General features: G+C 41.4%; 1 long non-coding RNA gene across 1 annotated transcript in view; it reads right to left on the bottom strand.

Annotated features, from left to right (window-relative positions):
• Nucleotides 1–7,781, bottom strand: part of LOC146857570 (uncharacterized) — a 255,337-nt gene extending 247,556 nt beyond the window's left edge. Inside the window, exons 1-2 of the long non-coding RNA XR_014979592.1 lie at nt 7,681–7,781; nt 5,293–5,508 (exon numbers count right to left, since the gene is read on the bottom strand). This is a non-coding gene — a long non-coding RNA (uncharacterized LOC146857570). The remainder of the gene's footprint in view (nt 1–5,292; nt 5,509–7,680) is intronic.
• Nucleotides 7,782–20,382: the final 12,601 nt, after the last annotated feature.

Raw genomic sequence — 20,382 nt, 5'->3', positions numbered from 1 at the left:
CAAGTTAATCCGGTCACGTGATCGAGGGAGCAACCCATCGCCATATGGACATAATTTAATTGTTTTTTTTTCCGGCGAGGTGTGAATGAGGATCCAACTACATGAAGCTAGATTAAGTATATTGTGAATGCATATGCACAAGACTGCGAGAACAGGCAGGCAGTGAAACACACATGGCACGCTGAAATGCAATGCGTTTGTTGTGCGGAACATACGCGGTGGCCATTTTAGGTTGAAAAGATCGGGCAAAAAGTCTGCAGTGTGTACGCACATAGTTAACTTCATAAGAGTTTTAATCTGCAGAAGTAAAGTTTCATCACTGACATGCACGGCTGAAGTTGATGGCATGTCCTGTGCTCTGTTAGAGAATATTTTATGAATTCTCACACGCACTGCATAATGCTAACACGCACAGCATACTTGTATGTAAATACTTTAGTACACGCTGCAAAGACTCTACAGTGGGGTACAGGAAAAAATAACAGAGAAGCTGTGTGTGAACTATTTTTAAAATACGTTCATTTGTGCGCACACAGCCCCACGAGTGCTGCAATTAGAGTATGGTACTGTCCAAAGCAAGCTGTAAGGGAATGATTGTGTGTCATTTATTATCACAATGCGCTGACACGCACAGCATTTATCTATAAACATGTGCATTACTTGCTTTTTTGAAAATGTTGGTGCTGTAAACAAAAGAGTTTCGGAATTTTAGCATAAGTTATTGCCACAAGAATCCATGGTATTTTCAACACTAAGGAGAACAATGCAGGCTGTACCTCCACCACCAATTATACAGACACCAGGTGATCCACCAGTCATATGGAAAGAATGGTTTGACGGTTTTGAAACGTATCTGGGTGCTATTGGAGCAATTCGCTACCATCCAGAAAGGAAAAAATACCTGCTACTAAATTCTTTGGGATTTGAGGGTAGGGCAATTTTTAAACACTTTGCTGAAAGGAATGTTGACGATGAGGAACTAAATGACTACCAATAACCTGTAAGGAAGTTACAAGAGTGATTTGATGTTCAACCCATCCTGGTGGTGTGAGACATACATTTTTTTAAAAGGGTACAACAAGTGAGTGAAGATGTCGATACATATATAACGGCACTCAGGAGATTAGCGTCAGAGTGTCAGTTTGAGAATTTGTGTGACCAGTTGGTCAGGGATCAATTAATTGGTCATTGCATTGATAAATCAGTAAAGCAGAAATTACTTTCAAAGGGAAACCCATCATTGGAAGCAACATTAAAAGTAGCTAAAAGTATAGAAACATCAAAACTTTCGACAAAAGAGCTGAATTCCAAGAAAGAAGGGTTAGTGTGTGTTGTTAATACAAATTACAGTGAAATACAGAAGGACATTAGACAGCAAGAAAGACATAAACGTTTTTTTCACAACAAGAGATTTGTTTCAGATGTGGAAATCGAAGCCATGTCGGGGTGGCGGAATGTGTCCAACAAGAAGTGTTGTGTGTATAGCGCGCAATTAATGTGGACACTTTGCCAAGGTGTGCCACAGTCAAAAGAACAAGTCAAAAGAACAAGCAGACGGCAGCAAACAAATGCATCATTGATGATTGTGAAGCAGAAGAGGTGGATAACATTGGAAGAGATCTTAGAGACATGTCACAGTTCATCTCCCATGAGTTCAGAACATTTCTGGTGACCAGTGGCATTAAACACCTTAAAAGTTCTCTTTATCATCCTCAAACTAATGGGTTGGTAGAGAGAATGAACAAAGTGTGAAGAGCGTGTATTCAGTGGGCTATTGTAAACAAATGTGTCATTGCAAATGCTGTCAAGAGCATATTGTGGTTTTTATCGTACTACTCCCCACCCGGCAACCGGTGTCTTTCCTTTTGAATTGCTGCATGGTAGATGATCAACACCATGTCCTGCTTGGATGAAATAATGGGTAGGGCCCAAGAAGGACCTGGTTTCTGATGAGATTGTCAGGAAAAGGGTCTCTTCCTTCCAGGAGAAACAAAAACACAATTTTGATGTGAGAAACAAAGTCAAGGTTGTGGAAGTAAAGGTGGGCGATTTAGTTCGCATTGGTAAACCTGTTCACACCAACAAAGGCAAAACTAAGTTTGGACCTCTAGTCTGGGTCATCAAGGTGAATAGAAATAATGTGCAAGTTGAGAATGGGCAATGGTGGAAGGGTAAGACAGTGGTTTGGATTGGACATGGGCATGCAAATTTGCAGAAGAATGAGGCTGAGAAAAGTGAGTGTTTTCACACTGTTGTGTGTTGTGAGGATTTTTCTAGGTTAGATGAAGTACCATCCACTTCTAGTGATCCAGTTAAGGATGTTAAATTGAGACACAGTGCAAGGATAGTTACTTTTCCTAGCAAGTTCCGCGATTTTGTCTAACTCTCTCCCCTTAGTGCTTTAACCTTGGAGTGTTGTTCTACTCTGGGGTAATGTCAATTACAACCGTATTACTTTCTTGTTTATTTTAGGGGTGGGTGTGCCATTTTATAAAGTGTATTATGTTTCAATTTCCCTTTGCCATTATGTTCTGTTTAGTTAATTTATTTCTGGTATCTTCTTTAATTTATTAAAAGTATTGTAATACTGCTTATGCTTTTTCTATAGGGAAAAGCCATGTGGAAGTCTTTAAATGCCGCCTCGTGCTGAGCATGGAATTGGAACACTGCTTGAGTTCCATGCGCAGGACGTTACGGGAATGTTGGTGCGGTTTCCCGCCTGCCGGACATCTTGCCGTTACCTGTTGTGATTAAAGGAAGTTTATACATTATCTGGATGTGGTTCTTCTCCATGACACCTGGATGTTGTTCTTCTCCATGACAAGCACATAAACAATCCTGTACATAAACCATCGCCCCTGAACAATTGCACCAAAAAAGCTGCTTAGCGCCAGCACAGGCATCCATTCAACATGGTGGTAGGGTGCCTGTGCTGGTGCTGGGCAGATTTTTTTGTGCTAGCTCAGGGGAAACACAGATGTGCACCTTGTTCTTGCGAATATGGTGCATCCCTTCATTTTAAAAATGTTGAAGTGTCGTGCTGCTGATTTTGGTGCAGCACCCCACTCCAAATTTCTTTGTAAATATGCCCCTCGGTGTGTTCTTATGCTGTGGTATAAAACATGTTAGCAGGCAGACCGTTACGTGCACCATTGGAGCTAATCCATATACAAGCAGTTTGACAAATACATTGACATCTGCACTGAGTAATGATATGAGGCAGTCAGACAAAAAGAAAAAGGCCCACCCCAAGCCACTTTTTTTCATGAAGATCTTTAACTGAAGCCCAAGCTGTCTCTAATTCTATAGGCTGGACCAAGGTCATAAACATTGTCCAAGTTAAATGTGGGAAGGTAAAACCTGTGATTAAATCATCAATATCCACCCAGTGTGAATGGCTTGTTTTCCCTCTCTTAGCTTACACTGGAGTCTGGAGCAAGGATAAAAATGTAAACACTGTCCTCCAGAGTGACTAAGGGAGCGAAAGGTGATGCTAGTCAATGGTACCCAAAAGAAGATCAGAGGTAAAGGAGCCAGGATGTACAGAGGGTACCTAGGAGAGACATAAACACAAGACATAAAAAACATAACAATAAAAGCAAATAAAAAATAAAAAATAAGCAATTCAAAAGAAGGAAAATGCAATCACAAAAACAAGCAACGTGTAACAATGAAAGAAGAAAAAACAGACTGGAGTGCAAGGGGCATTGGACATAATGAAGACTTAATCCCTAAAGTTATTTAATGCACAGAAGTATACAGAACATCCTTCAAGCATGCCTTGGAAATACATTACATCCATCTTTTATTAGCATGCCTCAGAGAAATAAACAGTACTTCCAGTAACAAGATAGTCCTTGTCATACAGCCCTTCAAACATTAAGGGGCCAATTCCGATCCGGGTCGGAAGGGCACCGAACGCGATCCGGCCGGAAAAACTACGAGCCGTATGAGTGTTTTCCGGCCAACTCATACAGCTGTACGAGCGAGCAAGTACGATGTGAGCTACATGAAATTCACCAACCGAGTCGTTTCCGGTTCCGAACCGCTCCGTACGTCTCGGTCGCAAGCTAACCGTCGCGTGCAATGGATGCAATTCACGACCGAACCAGTACGATGAACACGTCGGATAGCCTGTGTGAGCCGGAGTGTCCGGCTCGCAGATTGTCCGGGTGTTTGCCTTTGGGGGTCCGCGTCGGACCCCCCTGTCACCCACAGCCCTACAACTCGGACACAGGGGGAGACCCATGAGTCTCCCCAACACAGGCATGTACGGTGCGGATGGCATCGATGCGTACACACTGTAGGGGTGCACTTGTCCACGACGTACCCATTCAGTCAATGGGAGCCCATGTATGCGTCGTACGACCGGCTCCTATTGACTTCTATGGGAGTCCGACCGAACCGAGTCCGGCAGCATACAGCCGCATCGTACTTGCTCAGTCGGACTGCAGGACTGCGGCTCAGTCGGAAAACACTCTGGATCCGGCTCGGTCGGAGTGCTTTCCGACCCGGATCGGAATCGGCCCATAAATGTCCTCAAAGCTAAGCAAGGGAGTTGTACGGTTTATGCTTTCTCATTAAAGACTGTGCATTTGTTGGACAACATAAGCTCCATGACTGTGCAAGACTGATTCTGAGCACTCCATCAGGATATGTTGGCCTTAGTCCTGCTAGCTCACAGTGCACCATCTGTACCCCAAACCAGACAAGGTAACAAATGGATTGTGCAATCTCAGAACATGAGAACCCCGACTCCCCAAGGAAATCGTGGCAACAGATCTAGAACCTTTCATTTGGTTACTGATGCATACCCAAAGAGGTACATAATAATAATATAATAACTTTATTCTTTATTTGGTTTTTTACAACCATAAAGCATGACACTAAAAATTATTAAAATATAAATTAAAAACAGTTTCACAATAAAGTGCATCAGTATGTCTGGGTATATACAAGATTTTCCAACTCATTAGTAACCATATTCGCAGGTTCAATGTCTGCTTTTTTTTAAAGTGAGTCAATCAGAGTTAAAGACTTTATCCCTCGACAAATTAAGATGTTTGATGATCCCCAAAGAGGTACATAAGAAATACACAACATGCAGTTTAAATATTTATTAAAGCATTGTGATTCTTCAGTAAAATATGTGTGATGCAATAATTAATAGCAGGAAACACAATAAAATGATTAGAACAATGAGAATGGTGAAAAAGAAAAACAGTTCAACAATTTTGATATCACAGAGAATATATGCATGCATATAAATACTGTATTATATGGTACTCTTACCTGGCACTATTCAATCTCATGTACCTAGGGTGGGGGAAGCTGCTAAATCTGCCAAATCCCTGTAGGGTGAGCTAACTCCCTGTTAACTGTGGGTAAGTGTAATCAGGGTGCCTCTCTTGATGGAAAGCTGGGCCGCATCTCTCGCATGAAGTAAATAGGAATCAGCTGGGCTGGAATTCCACCATGGGCTGAACTTTCAGTGCCAGCAAAAGGCTTCTTTAAATAAACAAGGAAGTGATGCTGTTTATATAATAAACATCATATTTGACAATATATATATAGGAAACTTATTCAAGCAAAAACAAAATATTTTTTAGCCAAACTGACAAAAACACATTTATGTAACTGTGCGCTATGTTGTCATTATGACCAAAAATAACCCTAGAAACGACTTGATGATTTCTCTATTTTTATTTTCTTATTATGTCAAATTTCTTCTTTTATGTACAGATATACAAAATATACAAAAAATCTATTCTTATTTCATTTTATGCTCTTTCTTATGCAAACTACTACTCTAATGACTACTGAGTCGTTATTATTCAAACAACTTCCTTCTTTTCAATCTTGGCCAAAGAGAAACCTATTACAATATGGCTCCATTCACATGAGTTGATTAGTTGCTTTATAATTGATATCAACAGAGATATTCATCGAAAGCATGGCTTTATTAGATCTACGCGCGTTTCGGCGTTCAGCCTTCCTCAGGCAGCCATGATTCTTTAGCTCCTAAGATATGATAAGAAGAGACAAACTTTTGGTCATTTATATACAACAACTGACTGAGATGCACAATTAACAAAAAAGACAAAAAGGGAACACATAATTCTATTAATCATACATTATTTACACATTAATCCCGATTATATACATTTCATTTCTGAAATTCGTGGTGTCTCAAATAGGGGTGGGCGGAATTTGCGAAAGCGACTTTCGCAAATTATCGCGAAAATGTTAAAAATCTCCGCAAACAAGCGGAAATATCGCGAAGATGCGGAAGTTTTTTTCCGGCATGTTCGCGAGATTTTCTGCATGGTTGCGGGTCGCCAACTTACCCATGTGGTTGCTTGCGGGCGCGGCCATCTTGTTTTCAGTTGTCTCGCGGTGCATGATCGCGAGAAAAGAGACGTGAACGCGCGACGCATGACGTCACTGCGGACGCGAACTGTCGCGAGACAGCGCAAATGTCTAAAACAATACAACATCTCATGGAGAACGCGACCGGATCGGGAAAACTTGTCGGCGAACGCGGGGATTCAGGTAAGGCGATCGCGCGCGCGCGAGAATGTATTATTTTACAGCGCGAGCAAGAACCAAATTATCGCAAAGCTGCGGAATGTGGAAATTTTGACATTTCCGCGCTCTCCGCGGACCGCGGAAATGCCAAATTATCGCAAATTCCGCGAACGGAACAAAAATTTTGCCCAGGCCTAGTCTCAAATCAACATATATGTAATATACATCCCTAAATGAAGTGTGGTGGGGAGGGAGGGGGGGGGGGAGAAAGGAGGGGAAAAGAAACAGGAGGGGAAAAAGGAAAAAAGGGGAAAAGAGGGTTGGGGAATGTTGATGGTAATTTGAAGGGAATTTAGTTTTAGTAAGGGAATACCAAAATGCCCTAAATAATTCGGGCCTACAGTTTTGCCAGTTTTAGTCAGGAAACACCAAGATGCCCTTAATGATTCGAGCCTACATGTGTGCCAGTTTCCAATCGCTATCCCGGTAATAACCCCCTTTGGTTTATGCAGCCTTCCACATCATGTTCAATTGTATATTTTGTGTTTACAACTGACTTGAAGCTGACATACCTTCTGGCTATGATTCTAATGTAGATGTGACCCGGCAGTGTGCTCAGGAGTGCAGCGCGCGCTTTGCCCTCTGTTTTTTGGCGCGGGTTGACGGCGGTCTATGTCCACATCTATGTGAGTAGAAAATAAGCTAATCAGATACAAGTCCGTTAGCTATAGATCTGGCCGTAGGAGCTCAGTGTGTAAACAATCTAGGGTGCCATAATTATATACAACACATAGAACACCCAGAAAGAAAGACCAGAAAAAGAAACAGATTACCTAACGTTTTGCAGTTTCACGGGCTCCTGGATTTAGTTATTTAAACGAGTTTTGTGGCCCCCTTCCAGCTGAGTTTCTTTCAAAATTTGTGAAGAGTCGCAAGAATTAACGTGGGGGGTGTTGCATGATTTGTAGCCCCGATATCTAAGAGACTCAATGTCGGGACGTAACTGAACAAGATCCAAAGGGGACTGGTTACGTTCAGAGTATGCGCAATGATCCAGAGAAAGCTAGTTACATTCAAAGAGTTAGCAGAATGCTAAGGGCTATTTCAACAACTATCCGTGAGTGTAGATACAATAAATACATATGTACTTACTGATCGCTGCTACGATCGCCCAGAGCTATGATATCGAAGTGCTCACAAAGTGCTTCGTTTAAGAGCCGCAACGTTTGGTTGGAGTATCACTTCACAATCTACAAGGAAGAGCATGCGTTTGAAATGAATTGATGAAATGCTCCGATATTTAACTAATTAGTGTCTCACATGTAACGACGCCGGCCTCAATGCTAATGAGTGCTCGGTTTGAATTACCGTCTGGGTTCGCCATGGCAAGAAAAACAAGCATAGTCTAAACTATGCATAGAGTGAAAGCCGACTCACCTAGTTTGTCAGTGTTGCCGCGCACTCGTAGCCACTGTGTCCGCTTCCGTAACAAAGGTAGCAACAGGACCATGTACCTGGCCCTGAATATAACCTTTAAGCTCATTGGTGATAGGCTGAAGGCCACACGCCTTCGTCTATGGTGGCCAATTGCTGCTAACTATAGAAGACTGATGTGGTTGTTATTTTCAAAGTGAGTGGCTCGTTTCACGTGGGAGCCGTGTTTTTGCCTCCCCGCCGAGGTCGGGAGAGTACTTTCACTGCAAGGACGCAGGTGTGACCCCCAAACGCAGACACATAGGTACTGCAGATGGCGTGCTAAGCGTAATGAGTCATGACTTCAATCCACCGAATATTATATTGATGTTCTAAATACCTAGGCCGCAAAACTACTCTAAGTGTACTTTACATCTCCGTTTCACGTTCGAGTAAGAAACATAGTAGCACAGCGAAAATGAAAACTCGCTGTTACAAATATGGCCTATACGGTGTAGATGCTTGAAATATAAGATCCACATTGGCAAATATTGATAACCGGTCAAATATTAACAGTGTGACTCACGAAATAATCTTATGGTTCTTTGTTTTTATCAAGAATATTCCACTCTCAATTGTTGAAACGGATCGCTTGACTCCATGGAATTTCGTTGTTCAAGCCTCTTTTGTATGTGTCAAGGGAAAATATCCAAAAAACCTCTCTCCTTTTGCGAATTTCTGTTCCTTCTGATCCATTAGTGTTGATCTTTTCTAGAATCAGCCAACGTACGTCTTCTGTTGTGTGGTTGAATTCCATGTAGTGTTGGACCAATGGTGCTTGTGACTTTTTTGTTCTGATTGCTGATCTATGCTCTGTTAAACGTGTTGCCATTGATCTTGATGTCTCACCTACATATGTTTTGTTGCAGGGACATAGGATTGCATAGATAATATTTGCTGTTTTGCAATTGGTTAGACTTTGTAGGTGTACAGTGACCCCATTAATGGAGTATTGTTTGACTTCTAGAGCAAATGTACAAGCTGTACATGTCATGCATTTGAAGTTCCCATTCAGCACGGGCAATCCATGTATGGTAGTTTGCATCATAACCGATGGAATTTGTCGCATCCGAGATCTTGTTACGAAGTCTTTGAGATTTTTATTTTTACGGTATGCAAAAATCGGTTTGGCCCAATGGTCTGTTTTGTCTCTAGTGGCATTTAGAATGTGCCAATTTGAATTTACAATCTGGCGTATGGTTTCATTCATCGTTGAATGACGTGTAATGTATACCAGCCGATCGTGTTGCTTGATGGTTTTGTCACTGAGCAGGTATTGGCGATCAATAAAACCGTGCTCTCTTATAGGATTCCCGAACTAATCTTTTTGGATATCCTCTAGCTATAAATTTAGCCTTCATAATTTCAGATTGCTTATCATAGTCAGACAAATTGGTGCAGTTTCTACGGAGACGTAGAAACTGCCCGAATGGAATAGTTGTTTTTTGAGTCTTAGGATGATAGCTAGAGAAGTGCAACAGCGTGTTGCGGGCAGTGGGCTTCGTGAATAGGTCAACTGAGAGTTTCTGCTCCATCGCTTTGATGGTGACATCAAGAAATTCGACCTTTTGCCTGTCACTCGTTGCCACAAAATGAATGTTTGTGTCACAGAGATTGAGCCATGATACAAAGTCTGTGAGATCCTCTTCATTTCCTTGCCAGATGTAAAAGACATCATCAATGAATCTAGACCAGCTTGTGATAGATTCACTGAATGGGGCAACATCATTATAGATGTATTTGTGTTCATGATGTGCCATAAAGATATTTGCCACTGTTGGGGCACAAGAAGCCCCAATGCTGACTCCCTTGGTCTGCTGGAATAGTGACCCGTTGAATTCAAAAGTGTTTTCTTGTAATACAATGTGTAGACAGTCCAGAATGAATTTGGTCGGACAATCAATACCAAATGATTCAATAAACCAGCCAACAGCCTGTAATGCAGCTACCTGAGGAATGTTGCTATACAAAGCCTCTATATCCATTGTCACTAGTATTTGCGTGGCCTCATAAAAATGCAACTGTTCAACCTTGTTAATAAAAGCTGTCGTGTCCCTAATGTACGATTTTATTTTAGGGACATGTGGACGTAACAAGGAATCTCTATACTTGGACAATGTTTCGGTTGCTGACCCAATCGTTGTGACAATTGGTCTGTAAGGTGGGTTGGTAGTGCTTTTATGGATTTTTGGGATCCCATATATAGATGCCATCTTGGGTTTGGAAACATTCAAATATTGCCACTCCTTCTCACATATGATCCCTTCATCTAATGCTGTGTTGGTTAAGTCTGCTATTGCTTTGGAAACTCTTTTAGTAGGGTCTTTGAAGATGGGGGTATAGTGGTCTTTGTTAGATAACATGGTGAGCATATTGGCCACATATTGGTCAGTTTCCATCAACACAATGCCCCCACCCTTGTCACATCCTTTGATGGTAATTTCTTTGTTATTCTTGAGACTGCTTAAAGCTTCATGTTCTTCCCTGGATAGATTATACTGAGGTGCCGGAATGAATTTAGTGGCAGTGGTTAGTTTGTTGTACACCACATGTTCAAAAATGGCAATTTCCGCGCTAACCTGTTCGAGCGTGGGAACAAAAGTAGATGGAGGTGCCAGACCTGATTTATTTGGGATGGATACTTCTTGGTGTATCTGGCCTTCGAAGAATGCACGCAATCTAATTTTCCGAAAGAAAGAAATTAGATCCTGAAACATTTCAAACTTGTTGGCTTTTGTATGAGGAATAAAGGATAGGCCTTTAGTTAATAAGGACTCAGTCTGATCATTAATCTCATGACCGCTCAGATTGAATATCGGTATTTGCTTTATTCGCGCCAATATTGAGCATGTCTCCTTACCAAGACCTGGGGATCGTCTTGGTAAAAATTCTGTCCCTGTGGGTAATTGTGTGTTTGTTGGTAACCCCGTTGACGTCGTTGGTATCTCGGGCGCCATCTGGATCTCTGCGTCCCGCGCCTGGCTAAAAAAACCAGGTCGTTCACCCCTGCTATTATTTGGCATTTGGCGCCCTGGGGTATGAGCCTGATATTGGTTATAAGTTTCGCCCTCGGAGTCTGACGTGTCCGAAAAAGAAAACCACTTTTTTGGCAAATCTCTCCGTAGAGGGTTGATATTGATCCTCCTCGATAGGTTGTTGTTGATAAAAATTGAGTGAGATCCTTTTACAACCACAGGGAAATTTCCCATTAAAAGTAATGTTCACCCCTGCAGACCTGGAACAAGCGATTTCTCAGAGTGCAAGCCTAAAAGCTCCAGGGCCTGACGGTGTACCCATTGATCTATTTAAAGGGAATGTAGATCTCTGGGCACCCTTACTGGCAAATGTCCTAAATGCTTACACTAAATTAGGTTTCCCCAACACATGGAAGGAAGCGATAGTCATTCCAATATTTAAAAAAGGAGATAGACAAGACCCAAAATGTTATCGCCCCATTTCTCTGTTAGATAATTTAATGAAGGTTGCTGGCAGGGTGCTACTAACCAAACTACAAACTTGGTCCAAGACTAACGGGATACTCTCAAAATTTCAATATGGTTTTAAGTCGGGGGTTGGAACCATAGAGCAGGGTTTAAACCTGTCCCTTATAATAAACAAATATATTGGATCAAAAAAAGGGAACTTGTTCCTGACATTTGTCGATTTAACTTCGGCTTTCGATTGTCTGGATTATGGAACCCTGTGGAAAACCCTGACTAATATGGGGATAGATAAAAACATCCTAACTTTTATCCAGGAACTTTACAGAGATGCAGGAGCTACGGTGAGATATGGCAAAAACGGCGAGCAAACCAGAAAATTCCCAATTGCAAAGGGCGTTCGCCAGGGTTGCATCCTTGCACCGTTTTTATTTAATCTGTATATAAACGAGGTAGCAGACTCGATGAATGACCTGGAGGTGGATTACCCCAAGATAAACGGACTCGCAGTCCCGTTATTGTTATACGCTGATGATGCGGTGATTATGGCCCGCACTCAGCGGGGACTCCAAAAGGCACTAACGGGCTTTGCAACCTTCATGAGCTCTAGAGGCCTTATAATAAATGTGGGGAAAACTTTCACGATGTCATGCACAACGAGAAAAAAAGTACCAGACTGCAAAACCTTTGTTAATAATTCAAAGATAGCGATGTCGAAAACTTTTTCCTACTTGGGTATCATTTTTAATAATAGGGGGACATGGTCTGCAGCGGTTATCTCCCGAAACCTGGCTTTTGCCCGCGCAATAGGGGCGGTTAAGCAATTTGCTAAAAAACAGGGCGGGAAACCGGTAGACACACTACTTAAGATCTATGCAGCTAAATGTGTGTCCACAGCTGTTTATGGGGCGGGGATTTGGGGACTTGCAGATAGCTCGGAAATTCAAAGGGTGGAGAATGCTTTCCTGAGGTACCTCTTAGGAGTCCCGCGTTCCACATCTACTACTATCTGCCACAACGAACTGGATAGATCTCACATTAGTGACATTATAAAGATAGCGCCAGTTATGTTGTGGCATAAGATCTGGACATGCGAGGACACAACCTTCAATAGGGAGGTAATTCAGGATTGCCTGCAGCAAGGAAATGGCGCTAAACAACCTTGGCTAGCCTACGTTAAAAAATTCCTGAACTCCATCGGCAACCCAGAATTCTTTTCAGACCCAATATCATGCGCCCAAATCCCCAAAAAAGCACTAAAAGAGACGTGTCTTGGCCTATTGGAGGAGAGGAGATATTATTTAGATGGGAATAAGTCCACCATTATAGCCCACCGCCAGATTTTGCATGAACATGGTTTACATCCTTATCTGGCGCCAAATATCTCCCCTTACCATAGAATGCTGTTGGCCCGTCTGAGGACAGACTGTTTCTTCAGGTTAATAACGTTCCCTACACCGAATGATTGGTCAGTGAAAATGATTAATTGCCCGTGTGACGGAGTAGCCACTCAGTCTAACATACATTGCATACTGTTCTGCAAGTACTATCAATGGGGTAGGAAAAAACATCTATTGCCTCTGTTAAAACTGTGGGGCCTGAGAAGCTGTAAAGCAGCCCTCCACAGATTGTATCTGCTTCAAGACGAATGTACTATTGGAGTGATGATAAAATTCCTGTCGTTTATTATAAAATGTAGAGGGTCTATGAGAAGCGATTAGTAGGTTGAGGGTTTGTAGAAGTATTATTCTGTGCCTAATAACATCATATAATACATAAATATGTCATATTTACCTCGACCCTTCTATCATGCAAATGTAACGATACATATATCAATCGCTTTCTAGAAAAAATTTTTTAAAGGGTTTTTAATATTAGATTACTTGAATGACTAGGGTAATGAATATGTATTTCTTCTTAGTAATCTCCTTTTAGTAGGTAAATGTTTAAATCACGTTGTTTTAATCGTATTTTTGTAATGTTTGCTTATATGGTGTTTGTCAAATACCGAATAAAGCTATCTTTGATTTGATTTGATTTGATTTGATAAAAATTGTCTGCCAAATAAGGGTACATTTTCTCCTGACTGGTGTACCTCACATCTTTCTTGAGTTTGTCTGTTTTAAGTTTAATTAGATACTCATGGTATGATAACATTTCTGTCTCTACTTCCTCGAGTTTCTTTTTAGCTTCTTCAATTGCCTGGTTGTTTTTAATTTTATTTTCCAATTCATGTATCTCATCTGCTAGAGCTTGAACCATCTCTTTACGGAGAGATTTGCCAAAAAAGTGGTTACTTTTTCGGACACGTCAGACTCCGAGGACGAAAATTATAACCAATATCAGGCTCATACCCCAGGGCGCCAAATGCCAAATAATAGCAGGGGTGAACGACCTGGTTTTTTAGCCAGGCGCGGGACGCAGAGATCCAGATGGCGCCCGAGATACCAACGACGTCAACGGGGTTACCAACAAACACACAATTACCCACAGGGACAGAATTTTTACCAAGACGATCACCAGGTCTTGGTAATGAGACATGCTCAATATTGGCGCGAATAAAGCAAATACCGATATTCAATCTGAGCGGTCATGAGATTAATGATCAGACTGAGTCCTTATTAACTAAAGGCCTATCCTTTATTCCTCATACAAAAGCCAACAAGTTTGAAATGTTTCAGGATCTAATTTCTTTCTTTCGGAAAATTAGATTGCGTACATTCTTCGAAGGCCAGATACACCAAGAAGTATCCATCCCAAATAAATCAGGTCTGGCACCTCCATCTACTTTTGTTCCCACGCTCGAACAGGTTAGCGCGGAAATTGCCATTTTTGAACATGTGGTGTACAAAAAACTAACCACTGCCACTAAATTCATTCCGGCACCTCAGTATAATCTATCCAGGGAAGAACATGAAGCTTTAAGCAGTCTCAAGAATAACAAAGAAATTACCATCAAAGGATGTGACAAGGGTGGGGGCATTGTGTTGATGGAAACTGACCAATATGTGGCCAATATGCTCACCATGTTATCTAACAAAGACCACTATACCCCCATCTTCAAAGACCCTACTAAAAGAGTTTCCACAGCAATAGCAGACTTAACCAACACAGCATTAGATGAAGGGATCATATGTGAGAAGGAGTGGCAATATTTGAATGTTTCCAAACCCAAGATGGCATCTATATATGGGATCCCCAAAATCCATAAAAGCACTACCAACCCACCTTACAGACCAATTGTCACAACAATTGGGTCAGCAACCGAAACATTGTCCAAGTATATAGATTCCTTGTTACGTCCACATGTCCCTAAAATAAAATCGTACATTAGGGACACGACAGCTTTTATTAACAAGGTTGAACAGTTGCATTTTTATGAGGCCACGCAAATACTAGTGACAATGGATATAGAGGCTTTGTATAGCAACATTCCTCAGGTAGCTGCATTACAGGCTGTTGGCTGGTTTATTGAATCATTTGGTATTGATTGTCCGACCAAATTCTTTCTGGACTGTCTACACATTGTATTACAAGAAAACACTTTTGAATTCAACGGGTCACTCTTCCAGCAGACCAAGGGAGTCAGCATGGGGGCTTCTTGTGCCCCAACAGTGGCAAATATCTTTATGGCACATTATGAACACAAGTACATCCATAATGATGTTGCCCCATTCAGTGAATCTATCACAAGCTGGTCTAGATTCATTGATGATGTCTTTTACATCTGGCAAGGAAATGAAGAGGATCTCACAGACTTTGTATCATGGCTCAATCTCTGTGACACAAACATTCGTTTTGTAGCAACGAGTGACAGGCAAAAGGTCGAATTTCTTGATGTCACCATCAAAGCGATGGAGCAGAAACTCTCAGTTGACCTATTCACGAAGCCCACTGCCCGCAACACGCTGTTGCACTTCTCTAGCTATCATCCTAAGACTCAAAAAACAACTATTCCATTCGGGCAGTTTCTACGTCTCCGTAGAAACTGCACCAATTTGTCTGACTATGATAAGCAATCTGAAATTATGAAGGCTAAATTTATAGCTAGAGGATATCCAAAAAGATTAGTTCGGGAATCCTATAAGAGAGCACGGTTTTATGATCGCCAATACCTGCTCAGTGACAAAACCATCAAGCAACACGATCGGCTGGTATACATTACACGTCATTCGACGATGAATGAAACCATACGCCAGATTGTAAATTCAAATTGGCACATTCTAAATGCCACTAGAGACAAAACAGACCATTGGGCCAAACCGATTTTTGCATACCGTAAAAATAAAAATCTCAAAGACCTCGTAACAAGATCTTGGATGCGACAAATTCCATCGGTTATGATGCAAACTACCATACATGGATTGCCCGTGCTGAATGGGAACTTCAAATGCATGACATGTACAGCTTGTACATTTGCTCTAGAAGTCAAACAATACTCCATTAATGGGGTCACTGTACACCTACAAAGTCTAACCAATTGCAAAACAGCAAATATTATCTATGCAATCCTATGTCCCTGCAACAAAACATATGTAGGTGAGACATCAAGATCAATGGCAACACGTTTAACAGAGCATAGATCAGCAATCAGAACAAAAAAGTCACAAGCACCATTGGTCCAACACTACATGGAATTCAACCACACAACAGAAGACGTACGTTGGCTGATTCTAGAAAAGATCAACACTAATGGATCAGAAGGAACAGAAATTCGCAAAAGGAGAGAGGTTTTTTGGATATTTTCCCTTGACACATACAAAAGAGGCTTGAACAACGAAATTCCATGGAGTCAAGCGATCCGTTTCAACAATTGAGAGTGGAATATTCTTGATAACAACAAAGAACCATAAGAATGTTTCGTGAGTCACACTGTTAATATTTGACCGGTTATCAATATTTGCCAATGTGGATCTTATATTTCAAGCATCTACACCGTATAGGCCATATTTGTAACAGCGAGTTTTCATTTTCGTTGTGCTACTATTTTTCTTACTTGAACTTGAAACGGAGATGTAAAGTACACTTAGAGTAGTTTTGCGGCCTAGGTATTTAGAACATCAATATAATATTCGGTGGATTGAAGTCATGACTCATTACGCTTAGCACGCCATCTGCAGTACCTATGTGTCTGCGTTTGGGGGTCACACCTGCGTCCTTGCAGTGAAAGTACTCTCCCGACCTCGGCGGGGAGGCAAAAACACGGCCCCCACGTGAAACGAGCCACTCACTTTGAAAATAACAACCACATCAGTCTTCTATAGTTAGCAGCAATTGGCACCATAGACGAAGGCGTGTGGCCTTCAGCCTATCACCAATGAGCTTAAAGGTTATATTCAGGGCCAGGTACACGGTCCTGTTGCTACCTTTGTTACGGAAGCGGACACAGTGGCTACGAGTGCGCAGCAACACTGACAAACTAGGTGAGTCGGCTTTCACTCTATGCATAGTTTAGACTATGCTTGTTTTTCTTGCCATGGCGAACCCAGACGGTAATTCAAACCGAGCACTCATTAGCATTGAGGCCGGCGTCGTTACATGTGAGACACTAATTAGTTAAATATTGGAGCATTTCATCAATTCATTTCAAACGCATGCTCTTCCTTGTAGATTGTGAAGTGATACTCCAACCAAACATTGCGGCTCTTAAACGAAGCACTTTGTGAGCACTTCGATATCATAGCTCTGGGCGATCGTAGCAGCGATCAGTAAGTACATATGTATTTATTGTATCTACACTCACGGATAGTTGTTGAAATAGCCCTTAGCATTCTGCTAACTCTTTGAATGTAACTAGCTTTCTCTGGATCATTGCGCATACTCTGAACGTAACCAGTCCCCTTTGGATCTTTTTCAGTTACGTCCCGACATTGAGTCTCTTAGATATCGGGGCTACAAATCATGCAACACCCCCCACGTTAATTCTTGCGACTCTTCACAAATTTTGAAAGAAACTCAGCTGGAAGGGGGCCACAAAACTCGTTTAAATAACTAAATCCAGGAGCCCGTGAAACTGCAAAACGTTAGGTAATCTGTTTCTTTTTCTGGTCTTTCTTTCTGGGTGTTCTTTTTGGTTTAGCGAAATACACCAAAGTACATGTGTTGTATATAATTATGGCACCCTAGATTGTTTACACACTGAGCTCCTACGGCCAGATCTATAGCTAACGGACTTGTATCTGATTAGCTTATTTTCTACTCACATAGATGTGGACATAGACCGCCGTCAACCCGCGCCAAAAAACAGAGGGCAAAGAGCGCGCTGCACTCCTGAGCCCACTGCCGGGTCACATCTACATTAGAATCATAGCCAGAAGGTATGTCAGCTTTAAGTCAGTTGTAAACACAAAATATACAATTGAACATGATGTGGAAGGCTGCATAAACCAAAGGGGGTTATTACCGGGATAGCGATTGGAAACTGGCACACATGTAGGCTCGAATCATTAAGGGCATCTTGGTGTTTCCTGACTAAAACTGGCAAAACTGTAGGCCCGAATTATTTAGGGCATTTTGGTATTCCCTTACTAAAACTAAATTCCCTTCAAATTACCATCAACATTCCCCAACCCTCTTTTCCCCTTTTTTCCTTTTTCCCCTCCTGTTTCTTTTCCCCTCCTTTCTCACCCCCCCTCCCTCCCCACCACACTTCATTTAGGGATGTATATTACATATATGTTGATTTGAGACTAGGCCTGGGCAAAATTTCTGTTCCGTTCGCGGAATTTGCGATAATTTGGCATTTCCGCGGTCCGCGGAGAGCGCGGAAATGTCAAAATTTCTGCATTCCGCAGCTTTGCGATAATTTAGTTCTTGCTCGCTAAGAATAGATTTTTTGTATATTTTGTATATCTGTACATAAAAGAAGAAATTTGACATAATAAGAAAATAAAAATAGAGAAATCATCAAGTCGTTTCTAGGGTTATTTTTGGTCATAATGACAACATAGCGCACAGTTACATAAATGGGTTTTTGTCAGTTTGTCTAAAAAATATTTTGTTTTTGTTTGAATAAGTTTCCTATATATATATTGTCAAATATTTACCTTAGACCCTGATATAGGAAACTAAATTAGGGGTACCCTTGATATAATGCACTATATATAATAAACATCATCCATGTTACCATGCCAAAGTTCCAGTAAGGCCGCTATTGTTTTTGCTATTTTAAGACCTCTGTCGCTGAGCGGTCAAAAAAAATAACAACATTTTGCGTAGTGAACTCATCCCTTGTTCAAGGTATTTGATAATGAGCGTATGATGTGGAAATGTAAGCAACGCTCAGTTAAGGGAAAATTATCCTGAACAGGTACACAAACAAATGTGTGTCAAATGTCACCATGTCTAAAAAAGAAGGCAGCTTAACAATGTGAGCGTGCAAAATGGTGATGTTTCTACCTGGGCCTATAATGCGACTGCATAATACCCACTCCTTAGACGTGAGATGACTAAACAGCTCCCTAAAACAATGCTAATAATATAAGTAAAGGTATAAAAACCCTAAGACCATAAAAAGCATTGTGATATTTGAAAAAAAGGTATTCAGAAAGCCAAAGTTAAAAATGTAATTTTAAAAAGAGAATTTAAAATGCAGGTTAAAAGTGGTTCAATTTTAAAATAATTTAGGATGAAAAAGCATTGCTGAATTGAAAGTTCCCATAAATCGAACTGCCAGATTGTTGATGTTTTCTGAGGAGTAGGTGAAACATTAGTGCTCCATGCAACTGCAAATAATGTTCCCAGAGGCATCCAATGCATCAGGTCCATAGAGCAAAAATGTTCCAGTCTGCCCACCTAAGCAGCAGCCAAGGGAGGAACACCAATGCTGAGTCTACAGAAGACAAGTCAGGATCTAGATCACCAGGAGCCAAAGTATCTGATGAAGGCTCATGGTTTGTGTTTAAAAGCAACGGCAAGTGCAAAGGACAACGATACAAGTGAGCCTAATCGAAGGCATATGTCCAGGGCACACTTGAAAGCGCACAGCAACAGCTAAAAACAGGCTGCCGTCAATGTAGCCAGACAGCCCAGAAGGACAAGAACCAGTGGTCATTTAGTTCCTGGAGTTGGAGTGCACCATAGGACTGTATCATGCCTTCACAACACATGAGCACCTGTGATAGTGCCATTTCACATTTGGCCATGTGATGGAACATCCATTGCGAGTGTATAAATTATGGAATAACTCCAAAGACCGTCAGGAAGGTGCAAACCAACCCGAGCTAATTAAAAATGTGCTACCCCACAGTACTAGACATGTTAAAAATGTGGTGAACCAGTTCCCATAAATGGTGTGGGAATTAGTATGGGGCAGCGATTAGCTCAGAAGACCTTGTAATTTGAAGATCAAATGTTTCTCTTGCAGATGTTAAGGCCTCATCCTTCTGAAACAATATTGGCTTTCAGTCAGTTTAAATCTTGAGTAACTTGGTTACAATAGGTCACGTCCACAGAAACCATTACCAGATAGGCAATTCCTAGTTTTATCTCCCAGCATCCCTGATCATTCAATGTCTAATAACTCCCATTAGAGAGGAATCTGAAAGCCGGATGGATCACAGCAGCTGGAGAACCCTTCAAATAACATGACAAGTTAGCTTTAGATGCATTACATGCACCATAGATGGAAGCCTCCCTGTAAACTAAGGAATGTCCCGAAGTACTCTCACAGTCAGTCCAGCTAAGAAAAACCTCAGTCTCACCATTCCTACATCGGAATTTGAAAGGTAACCCCCATGACAAATGTACACATCCATCTCCTAGCGCTTCATATCTGACCACTTGATGGTGTTATAAGCATTATTGGAAGTTAAAGGTTGAAATTGGCAGATAAATAAACATGGGGATTATCCAATCTGCTGAAGGTATTTATGCAACAGTGAATGGTAATTTCTCTAACTTCCCTATATGTAACAAGGTGTATGTTGCTCGTTCTTTGCCA

Source organism: Triturus cristatus, chromosome 3_2 (assembly GCF_964204655.1).
Source record: "Triturus cristatus chromosome 3_2, aTriCri1.1, whole genome shotgun sequence".
In the NCBI taxonomy this organism is placed as follows: Eukaryota; Metazoa; Chordata; class Amphibia; order Caudata; family Salamandridae; genus Triturus; species Triturus cristatus.
The sequence above is the reverse complement of the archived record's forward strand: the minus strand, read 5'-3'. Positions and strand labels throughout refer to the sequence as shown.